The sequence below is a fragment of the Myripristis murdjan genome, chromosome 9, assembly GCF_902150065.1.
Source record: "Myripristis murdjan chromosome 9, fMyrMur1.1, whole genome shotgun sequence".
In the NCBI taxonomy this organism is placed as follows: domain Eukaryota; kingdom Metazoa; phylum Chordata; class Actinopteri; order Holocentriformes; family Holocentridae; genus Myripristis; species Myripristis murdjan.
In genome coordinates this window covers 21374618-21386988 of record NC_043988.1, presented here as the reverse complement: position 1 = coordinate 21386988, position 12371 = coordinate 21374618, and the positions used below count along the sequence as shown (strand labels likewise).

The 12371-nt window shown below is 40.9% G+C and overlaps 1 protein-coding gene across 1 annotated transcript in view; it reads right to left on the bottom strand.

The window, feature by feature from the left end:
* grid2 (glutamate receptor, ionotropic, delta 2) overlaps window positions 1-12371 on the bottom strand; it is a 607933-nt gene that overhangs the window by 437926 nt on the left and 157636 nt on the right. The gene's annotated exons all lie outside the window — the stretch shown is intronic.

The following is a 12371-nucleotide window of genomic DNA, read 5'->3' as shown; positions in this document are numbered from 1 at the left end:
GCAAGTTTCAAGAAATCAAAATCACAGATACCTCTAATGTGCAAAAATAGGTTTTCCCATTTTAAATGTTTTGCAGACTCTTAAAAAATGTTCTTGAAAAATATTCAATGTGTGATACTTAATTAATTAATCAATTAATTTATTTATTGTTTTTTTTTATTTATTTTTATTTCCAGACTGTGACCTGAATGACGCTTCTGTCACTGCAATTGATACACAGGGACCATTCACTAAAGACACCACACTGATCTAAAACAAAGTGGATAACCACAGGAAACACACAAACAAGAGCGTGCACGCACACACACACACACACACACACACACACACACACACACACACACACACACACACACACACACACACAGCATATCCAAAGGAGAAGAAAACCACAGGCAGCATCCTGGCAATTCAATGAAGAGGGGAAATACTGTTCAAACTTTCTTGCTCTCTCTCTGCAGGACTGAAAAAAATGTCTGAAAGAACGCTTGAACACCATTCAGACAGGGACTTGACAACTCCTCTGAGAGGTCAGCTTTCTGTCCAGACACACACAAACACACACACACAAACACAAACACACATCATTTGCCTCAACGCAATTGTCCACAAGCCATAAAAAAGGAGTAACTATTTAATAATACTCTTGCATTCTCCAGAGATCTGCAGAGCCAGTCAGTGTGTGTGTGTGTGTGTGTGTGTGTGTGTGTGTGTGTGTGTGTGTACGCTTGTATTGATTCAGACTCCTCCAGTCTAACTGGGTAATTGCCTTTTAACCGTAAGTCATGACTGAAGGACACTGTGGAGACCTGTCATAAAGGGAGTGAGTGAGTGAGAGAGTGAGAGAGAGAGTGAGAGAGAGAGAGAGAGAGAGAGAGAGAGAGAGAGAGCGAGAGAGACGCCCCCACTTAGCTAACAATAAGCCAAGTTCTGTCTTTCTCTCTGCTTCTAGTTTCATGTAGCATTTCCCTGTGAGAAGGAAACAAGGAGGAAAGAACAGGAGAAATCAGGAGGACAACACACCAAAAACTTTGAAAGACTGGAGCTTTGCTTTCCCTTTTTATCTGCTCTTGTTTTTTTTTTTTTCCTCCCCATGCATTCCTCCATTTTGACCACTCATTTTCATTCAAATTAAGTTTTCTTTCCTTTGAAATTCTGTCAGTGTGTCCTGGGATCTCTCTTTGACCTTGTTCTTACTCTGAACTCCGTGTAAAAAAGCTTTGTACTTTAGTCCCTGACTCTGTAAATGAGAACAAGATGATGGAAAAAGGAACAAAGGAAAGAGGGGAAGGAAGCAGTACACAAAAATGAAAGTGGAAGGAGGGAAAGAAGGCAAAAATGAAGGGGAAGAGAAGAACAGAAGGAGAGAGGGAAAGGATGAGTTATTTTCCTCACTTCATGCAACTTGCACACCCATCACACTAATCCCACATGAGCTCATTTGACACTTCTTCAAACAAAAACATAATGTAAGTTTTCAATCACTGGATTTTATCCAATTTCTTTCTCCTATCTTCTGTGTGCTTATGCAATGCACGGCCAACCAGTTTCCTCATGAGGCATAGTAAACACTTCTCCTGCTAACGCTGTCATGACTTAGCATCTCTTTAGCATTTCAATCGATGCAGCTGTCCGAATGTACACATAAAAACCTTAATTACCCAACTAAGGTATAGCTTCTCCCTTGCATTCAAACAGCAACAGCAAGTGATTCAGCAGTTCAGGGATTCAGACCTCCTCCTGAGTAAGAACATTTGAAAACTTACGCAGTTGCAGCAAGAATGACTCAACTATTCACACTCACTCCGACATACATAACTATATGGCTAATTACTTACTATGGTTCTCATCTGTGAAACAGTTCCTTATTTTAAAGTATGATTATTTAAAGGAAAAATACTGATATTATATAGTAACATAAACAATATACAGTAGCATACAGTACAGTAGCATCAGCATGAACATCAGCAGACTTTGACATTAAGATCAGTAGCCCTACTGAATGAATGGCAATTCCCTTTCATGGTTAAGTAACTTTCCTTAATGTGGCGTATAAATGCAACTTTCACACTTCTGGCTGAGCTTATGGAGAGTTTGCATTAAAAACATATATAATTTCCTATTCTTTTCAGTGTAAAAAGATCCCAGTAATTCATTATACACAGCAAAGATGCCAAGTTACATTTCATACGCACACCTGACCTAAGACACATACACATGCACAATGGCAATGTGGAAAGTAGTTAAGTGACACTGTGTGCTGCCAGAGAAAATATGTAGCACCATGACCGATCCACTTACAATGAGGCAGGCGACATGCTTCTAAACCGTAAAATCACTTTAGCTACCTGACACTGACACACAAGCACACACGCAAGCACACACAGATGCATGTACACACAAAGCAGTGCCAACAGCACAGCAGAAGTTGATGCTACTGAGTTATGATAGAGTGGAGGTACTCAGCAATGCACGTCTCAAGCCTTTATCCAGCTCTGAATCTCTTCAAGGGCCTGGGTGTCTGTGAGTGAGGTTAGTGATCTATAATGCTACTACTAAAGCACTACAAAGACTATATTCTTTTAAATAAATGATTCCGATTCTTATATGGTGTCACTGTTGATTGGCTGATGTCACATGTCACATAATATATTCAATGAAATGGAACTCTCTGGGGTTTTGTAGCATTATCATGATGTAGATTTATGAATTATTGCACATGATACTCCTGGTTAATAAAAGTAATCACTCAAGGACAGAAGATTTACATGATTAGCTGTAAATTAAAAAGGTCACATTATTGCACTATTTGAGGACAATCCAAAAAAATATGCACATTACTTTTATGTCCTTCAATGGATAAAGTCGCCCCCTTCTCTCTCCTCCTTCATTTGAGCTTTGTGACTTTGGTTCCCAAGTATCCTGATCCTCTTAAGGGGTATCAGATAGTGAAAAATCATTAAAAATGACTCAGCCCTTTGTGGCTGTCCAGGAGATAAATGCCACTGCTAGGTGGGAAGAGATGACAAGGGAGAGAGCATTCTCAAGGCTGACCCTGTGGTATCAATAGGAGGAATGTTAAAAAGTTTCTTTAGGCCATGAGGAGTCAATGCACACTCTGTTTCCCCTTTTCGCATTTTGAAGATGCAACACCGCAGGCTGGGGAGTCGGAACAAATCGAGGGGTAAGGGCAAGGAGAGATTGGAGCAGAGGGCTTGTTAGGTGAGCCTTGAGCAGAAGTCAGACCTCCAATATCTTTGATATCAGGCTGCATAGAAATTCCAGCACATTTCCTCAGGAGAGAAATAAGCTGTTGTGCATCGGTGTGTATCAGACTGCTGCTCTCTGAGGTTTTAACTACATATTGTTACATACTGTGATTTAAACATTTCCACCTTCATGTTGAAATAAAGCACACACAAATAAGCCCTTAGCTGTGCTGTTTTTTTGGAGTGTTATATCTACGTAAATTATACTATAGTGAATCTATTGGACATTCCCTCTTAATTATAAAAACAATTCGTGTTGAGCTGAGCACAATTCAACAAACCACAAAGCAGCACTTAATTGCGGTCTGACACAGCATTATATCTGTTGTTGGCTCTCAAACTCATCTTTAGTGAATTTTGGACACTTCCGGGTAATTACAATTCAAGTTCACCGCATCAGAGGTAAAGAACTGGCTCCAAAAAGGTGCCTATTGCTGGTTAATGTACTGTTTTAATGGACACTAAAGGAGCAATGGGAATCTTGGTTGCATAAAGTGTTCCTGTTCTCTCCAGCGAAAGATGCCCCTTAGAGGTGGGTAAGTCTCTAAAGTGGGGCTTCTTTTTTCATGTTTTCAATGTGTGAAGCAAACTGTTTACACTTAGTTTCACCATAGGACCTGGGCTCATTAAAAAACACTGGTACTAACATCATAAAGGGATGCATCATACCCAGCCCTGAGATCTATGTTGGGCCCACACCACAGTGTGAGAAATGTTGCACTTAACATAGCCTGTCTAAAACAGAAGTCAAGTGTGCCCTATGTAAGAATACTTTGATACTTCGCCCATAATGCATATTTTTTGAATGAAATACTCACCATGTGCTGCCTTCAATGTCCAATGAAGAAATCTTTACTTGCAAGCCTTAATGGTAAACTTACATTCCAAAAATCCATCTCTTATCCAGTGTGAAAAAAATGGGGGCGTCATTTTATGACTTTGCAACAGCAAAACACTATCAAAAGAAAATTGCTCAGACTCGTCATGCTGTATAATCCAAGTCTCCAACATCCAGTCAAATTCTTAGTAAACACATGTACGTTTCACTGGATGAGCAGCTTGGATGGATGCGCTTGTGCAAGCACACTTCATGACCAAGTCTTCTTTGCTGCAATATTTAAATGAAAATACATGTGGGAAGTACAGAGCATATGACTGGATACTGGAGATTATACCGCGTGACAAGATTTAGTGTGAGCTGTTTAAACCAATCTTTTGAAGGTGTTTTGCTGTTGTAAAATCCCAAAAATTACAGCCCAAGTTTTTTTTTTTTTTTTTTTTTTCCCTCCCTCCATTGGATTGATTTGGTTTTTGGAATACCAAAATAACCACAAAGGCCTACAAGTAAAGCTTTCTTTGTGGGGGACTGAAGGTAGCACATGGGTGAGTTGTAGATACAAAAATGTTGTATTATGGATGAAGTATTCCTTTAATTGTTCCCAGCAAGGGAGTTCTATTTCTTTTTTTAAGGAGGTCAGAGGTTTGGGTCAGCTACAGAATAGAGACCTGGGAGCTGCTAGAGAATCAGTGTCTTACTCAAGAACCCTTCAGCAGACCAGATGTTACAGTTGTTAATTCCACTTGGTCACTGATATCTATCAGCCTATTAGTAGGTCTTTTTTCATTATCTCCTTGACATACACTCCAGGTCTTCATCCTTCTTGTCCCACTACTCCCCCACCATGTGCGCTTTATTATGGCAGATATAGTGCCTATACTCTAGTGTGCATGCATGTGTGGGTCTGCAGGGGGTGTTTATATGATAAGGAGTTCTTTTGTTGTATCAGTTGGAGATTTTTTCTAGCATCTTTCTTGCTTATCCCATCTCTCTCTCTCTCTCTCTCTCTCTCTCTCTCTCTCTCTCTCTCTCTCTCTCCCTCTCTCTCTCTTTCTCTCTCTCTCTCTCTCTCTCTCTCTCACACACACACACACACACACATCTCAGTTTCATCAAAGCCTTCCTCTGCACTCTGCAACCCTTTCCATTTTCATCCCTCGCCTTTCCCTGTCTATTAAACAGGGCAGTCAAGCATTTGCATGGGCAAATGGAAGCTGTAGAGAGGTTGAGGACTGCAGTCTACAAGAAGAAAAAAAGAAGGATATTAAACAGCTCCAAAAAACCTTCGTTTCTCAGACGATGATGGCTTAAACACCTACTTCTAGTGGATTGCAACAGGAAAATAGTATTAATGTCATATATCTTAGTGAAGCAGGACTCCAGGAGGAGAGACTAAGTATCTCATATGGGCCTGGTGAGGACTCATAATGTAATACTGTAAATGTGCATACAGTAATAACCGCATATGATGCAATAAAAAATGTAATAGAAACTCATAATGCAATAAAGTCCCCATTATGTAGTAAAATACTATTAGATAATATAAAAAATTATTAGGTTTTACATTGGTTACGGTAATATAATCTGAGTTGCAATTTATTGGTGAATAATGCATTGTGATGTAATGAGATACCATCATTTCAACAGGTGTTTGTGTACCATATTTGATGGAAGAATATGTCAGTTCTGGTCAGCCACTCAGATGACAGAAACCTCAATTCTCACCAACATTACATAGAAGAAACACTTTATACACGCATTTAAATGGATGTCTGAAAACAACAGAAAAAAAATCCTTGTTAAACTTATTGCAATAACATATTACAGAAAACATCACCTTGCATCATAACATCGACATTAACATAACCAACAAGTAATATAATAACCCACATTATTTGCCAAAGGGTCATAGTGTTTTCCCTGTTTAATGTGCACACAAACTCATAAAAATGTTATATTTTTACTTCTAATGCACTATATACAATGAGGTTTGTATCACTTTCTGCATAGTTATAACAGTCTGCAGTTATTACATTGTGAGTTGCCTCAGGGCTGCAGCTAAAAATCATTCAGTTCAACACTGAATAGCTCGCCATTAATAATGAAATATTATAAAGCACCCTTTGGTCCACAAGAACCTCTGGGGTGCCTTCTGTTTTATGACTTGAGTTCCTCTGGCTGGTACAGGCTAAAAAATGTCCTCACCCATGAATAAGGATGTGTAATGATGTCACATAATTTAGAAGACTCTGGAAGCCTGTGTGTGCATGCAATGTATTGGTGTGTGTGTGTGTGTGTGTGTGTGTGTGTGTGTGTGTGCGCACGCTTGTGTACCTACACTTCCAGGTATGTGTTTGCACGTCTGTTTTTGTGCCTAATGTGTGAAAGTGCATTTCAGCGCATCAATGAGTCAGACATATAAGTCAACGTTGTCCCTTGTTGACCAGTTCATCCATCAATGGGAGGACCCTAATTTCTAAAATGGTTGCTGCACGAAATGAAAAGCAGCCACATAAAGCAGGTGTATTAAAATGACTCATGGTGTGTGTGTGTGTGTGTGTGTGTGTGTTTGCAGTGCCAGCTGGATATGAGACAAACTAAGATGAAGAAAAACAGAGAGACTCTGCATGTGTGTGAGTGTGTGCGGGCGCAAGTTTGTATGTGAGTTAAGAAGAGCCGACACTGTGCCTATTTACCGATGCATGAGGTCAGAACCCAGTAAGAGCAATCATCAAGCTCCTTGCTGTGGCGGGCTCCCATCTCATTCATCTCCATCCCTTGCTCTCTCTCTCTCTCTGTCTGTCTCTTTCTCTCTCTCTCTCTCTTTTTCTTCTCTCTCATGCTTTCCCTTTTTTCACTTCGATTACAAGCACACCCACCTTAAATACTCTGAAACCCTTGGACATTTATCACAAAATGAGCTCTCACAATAATACAGTGATGGACTGTTAATGAGCAGCCATAGTACAACAGAACAGAAATTCAGGCGTGTCTATGATTACTGAAATGTATCATCAATCCAGTATTAGAATAACTGAACACCTGTAAATGAGCATTATCTTTTTTCACAGTGTCACCTGTAGAAAACCTTTCCTTGAAACAGCATCTGCCCTCAGGCTGTTAGACACCCTGTGGGGAGTAGATTCATTCAGTGAAGCATTTAATCTACTTTCCCCAGATTAGACCTGTTAATTAAAGTGAAATAGTACCCTGTATTTACCAACTAACTTCTATCTGCTACCTTCAGATTAGGCTGCAACATGATACATCTACTTCCCATAGATTAAAACCTGTAATTTAAAGTGGCATCACACAAGGTATTTTCAAATGACTGAAATGAAAACATTACTCAAAGGTCACAACCTGAAGCGTAACAGACAGTTGCAGCTTCTAACTGTGACAAAAATATTGATGGGTTTACACTTTTCATATGCAATAATGGTGATTTTAATGAAATAAAATGAGATCAGCTGTTCCTTTAACAGTGGCCTTAAAATTCCCTCAGATAAAATCCCCACTCTGTTTTCATTACGCCTGGGACAAACAGATCAGCCCTTTCACTTGTGGTTAGTGGTTCCAGTACTTGTTCTCACTTTGTTCTTCTGTTCATGGTCCAGTTTTATTTATGTTCCTTTTTGCTTCTCCTTTGGCTACTTTTCATCTCCCCTGTGTGCTAGTTTTGTTTTTGTTTTGTTTTTACAGGCTCATTTAATGTGACCTTTCTAGCCACAGCCTCTGAAGTCTAAGTCCTCACAACACTCTTGTGCCTGATCCTCTGGTCTTCTACAGAGGCAGGTACAGAGGTGGCTTGGCTGTGACTGCTTTGCTTTTGAGATCACATAAGCACATGCAGTTGGATTGATACACTTGGCTTCTGAGCGTCTCTAGCTGGCATTTCCTTTGACATAGGAAAGCCTACAGCCTTTTCCAGTTTTAGGTTAGCTTCTGTTAATAAGCATTTTTGAATGGCATCACTACATAGCCCATATAGCAGTCTGTCACATATGATGTTGTTCAGTACAAGTCCAAATTCTCAGTGCTTAGATGACTGTTTTAGCTCAGCAACAAAATCTGCAAAAGATTGAATTTCTTCTTTATTCCATATATGATATGAATGTCTCTGCAATGATCAGAAACATGGCGACCCCATTATATTTGGCTTAGTTGGCACTTGCACATCAATGATGGATGGAATTTGCTGGGGATCTGTGCATTCTTACCAATGTCAGGACAAACAGTGTTTTTAACGCAGACTGTGGAGCGACATTTTCTCAGTTAATTAGGCCTATTTGCCTCCCTAAGCCTGCTATTTCTGTTTCCTCTGACACCTCTCTGTAGCTGCTGTCAGGAGTTATTGTAGGCTATGGGAGACAGACCACAGTAAGCACATACGTCTCAGCCTGTCATGGTGTCTTAGATTATGAATTAATTAACTGTCCTTAAAGTGACAGCAATGTGTTGGTGGAATCCAATGGGCCAATCATGTTGACTTCCTGACTGTTGGGCAATTTTACACAAACACTGATACTGACACATGCAAGTTTGGAGCAAATTACAGGATTTTGAGTTATACTTTAGTTCATTATCTGAGAGCACATAAAGACAGCTAAAACAATGTAAGGGACTCAGGGCGGACAAGTGCGACACCACAGAACAATGTGCAGCCTGCCAACCCCTAATTTTCTCTGTCTGTAGGACAGTCTGGTATTCTTTCAATCTTCTCTGTACACACTACTTACCATGCACCACTTCACCAGCCCCAAAGTTGCACTGCAGCTCTACAACAAACTTGTTACCTTGAACTTTTTAAACACAGCATGAGGATAACGCATCTTGTTCCCAGTTCAGCTGTGTACTCAATGAACTTTGAACGCCACAACTAATAGTGACAAAGTGGAGGATGCCATATTTGTAACTGACAGTTACATGTAATGACATACTACAAAATGCACATGATCACAATCCAGCAGGGATTAACTTAATAACAAACAACAGTGTAAGTGAACCTATGTGTATGAGGACAGCAGGTCGCCGCTATGCTCCATTTAGCCAACAACTCAACACTCCACTGTAGCATAGTCTATGTTTTTTTTTTGTTTGTTTGTTTTTTTTAATCAGTGGTCAACATGTCAATTGAACAGGCAAAGCTAGTTTGATTTTCAAATTGCATATACGTAAAAAAATGTGTCTGCTGCTGCTGCCTCAGTGGTTTGGTGCATGTTGGTGGAATGCAGGTAGTGAGAGAATGGGTTTTGTGGATTTTGGCCTGAGGGTGGTGCTAGAGGAAAGGTCATGAAGTTACCGAAATTAACCATAATTGATGTAATGTACTCAATACATGTTGAGATATTGTGCATGAGCCAAAATCTTTCCCTTATAGTGGTGATAGAGGGGACGGTCAAGAAGTTACCTGTGCTTGGAGTAAAATGTTTAACAGACAGACTGACAGATAGACAAGAGACATGGCCATCCTTAGATCCACCTGCAAACAAGGCAAAAATTATACAGCTAGCAAAAAATTACTTCTTCCATTAATTTCTTCATAGTCGCATACTTGGGTTGCCAAACTGAGCTCTACTTCTAGTTTTCCAATAAAACGTAATTTTGCAGTTCATAAATTTCACAGTTCTTCCTTGTAATTTCCTAAAGAAATTACCGGATACTCATTAATTCTTTCTAGGACATTATTAGAAAATAAAGGAACTGGAAAGTGAAATATGAAACCAGAAAATTGAGACACAAATCTGAAATGTCATTAGGTTGTATAGGTTGAAGCTGTTAGACTGAATGGACCTATGAGCTTTACCCTATGACAGCATTGTTTATGTTCAGTCAGACAACTCACATGAACATGTCATGGATACAGTACATTACAATGACATGTGTACACAGAGTAATGTTATTGTGGCGTCTAGACTCTGATTTGATCACTCATATCAGTATTGAAAAGTATTGGCCATGCAAGGCCATACTTTTTAAGTCAATGAATTCAGGTGTTTCATTCAGTCTCATTGCCACAGGTGTGTAAAACCAAGCACCTAACCATGCAGTCTGCCTTTACAAACATTTGTGAAAGAATGGGTCATTCTAAAGAGCTCACTGAATTTGAGTGTGGTACTATAATAGGATGCAACCACTGAAACAAGTAAGCTCATGAAATTTCTTCCTTCCTCGATATTCCACCATCAACTGTAAGTGGTATAATTGCATAGCTGAAGCATTTAGGAACCACAGCAACTCAGCCAACAAGTGGCAGACCATGAAAAGTTGCAGAGATGGGTTGGTGAGTGCCGAGGTGCATAGTGTGTAAAAGTCACCAACGCTCTGCTAACTCAATAACTGCAGGGGTCCAAACTTCCTCTGGCATTAACATAAAAACTATTCACTGGGTGCTTCACGGCATGGGTTTCCATGGCCAAGCAGCTGCATGCAAGCCTTACATTTCCAAGCACAATACCAAGCGTCAGATTGAGTGGTGCACAACACGCCACCACTGGACTCTGGAGTGGCTGCAACGCTTTCTGTGGAGTGATCAATCATGCCTCTCTATCTTGCAGCCTGATGGACAAGTCTGGGTTTGGCAAATGCCAGGACAACGTTCCCTGTCTGGCTGCATTGTGCCAGCTGTAAAATTTGGTGGCGGAGGGATAATGCTACAGGCTTATTTTTCTGGGGTTGGCCCAGATCCCTTAGTTCCAATGAAGGGAAATCTTAATGCTTCAGCTTACCAAGACATTTTGGACAATTCTATGCTTCCAACTTTGTGGCAACACTATGGGGAAGACCCTTTTTTGTTCCAGCATGACTGTGCCTCAGTGCACAAAGCAAGGTTCAGAAAGGCATGGATGGTGAGTTTGGTGCAGAAGAACTTGACTGGCCCACAAGGAACCCTGACCTCAACCCCATCCATCACCTTTGGGATGAACTAGAGCAGAGACTGCGAGTCAGGCTCTCTGGTCCAACATCAGTGTCTGACCTCACAAATGCTCTTCTGGGTGAATGGGCAAAAATTCCCACAGATACACTCCAAAATCTTGTAGAAAGCCTTCCCAGAAGAGTGGAACCTGTTATAGCTGCAAAAGGTGGACCAACTCCATATTAACGCCTATAGATTTAGAATGTGATGTCATAAAAGCTCCTGTAGATGTCATGTGTAGGTGGCCCAATACTTTTGTCCATATAATGTATCTTAATCTCTCTTTTGAGGGACCTACAGTCAGAACCTACAGGTGGATGCTGGGGTGGAGGGGGGAGTATTGACCATGAGGAAACATATTAGGCTAATATGTGCAGCTCCTTTGAATACATTCTCATACTTGACTAAAGATCCATGTAATATGAAGCCCAAGAATTGCATTCTACAGAAGGGGAGATTCATTTACACCATAAGAGAGCTCATTCGTTTTTGAGCAGACAATGTAATAAAACGTTGAATTTCAAAGGGCCAGATTCTGCAAATCATTCATTATTACAGAACAGTGGCAGTGACAGGGAAGTTAGTGTCATTTTCCAAAAAAATGATCCTAACCATGATTGCCAACCGCTGCCCCAACTTCCACTCTTGCTGACACAATGGATGTCTCGACGACAGAAGTGTCTGGCCTAGAGGGACTAAACCCCTTACTGGAGCGGCGCCAGCTGGCGGCGTGGAGCCTTAACACCTCCCAGCCAGTGCCCATCCCCCTCACCAGCCCGGCATTGCCGAAGTCAGAGCCCCGGGCATCCACAAAGAACTCAGAGAGCTCCCCGTGGCATTAGTCCAGTGGTGGATCCGAAAAACTGCTGGCATACAGGCCCTTCAGAATGTGGCTGACTGGCCAATCTGCCAACCACTCTTTGGCAATGCCAGCACCATGATGGGAACATTAAATGTCGGACTCCCTCTACAACTGGATGCCAGAAGCCCATGCCCCAGCATTCGGGACCCCACCGATCTCCTCCCCAACGAGCAAGTCCCATCCTCCAGGCAAGAGAAGATGAAAGACATTGCAAGGGCAATGACAATGAGGTAAGCACAGTGCACGAGTGAAGACTGCAGTGGAATAGAGAAGCATGGGTGGGAAGAAGCACGCTTTGCTGGTTTAAATAAACCACGTTATTGGGATGTGGCATTTGTTGTAGATGTCTTGAGCAAGTGTAGGTCATGTGATGGCAAAGCAACTTGAGTTAACTGCCTGAACTAGCTTGTAGGCTCACTTCATATGTGATAGATGCTGTGAACTATAAAAAGTACCTATTTCCAGAAAACCTTTCAAGTGTTCTCA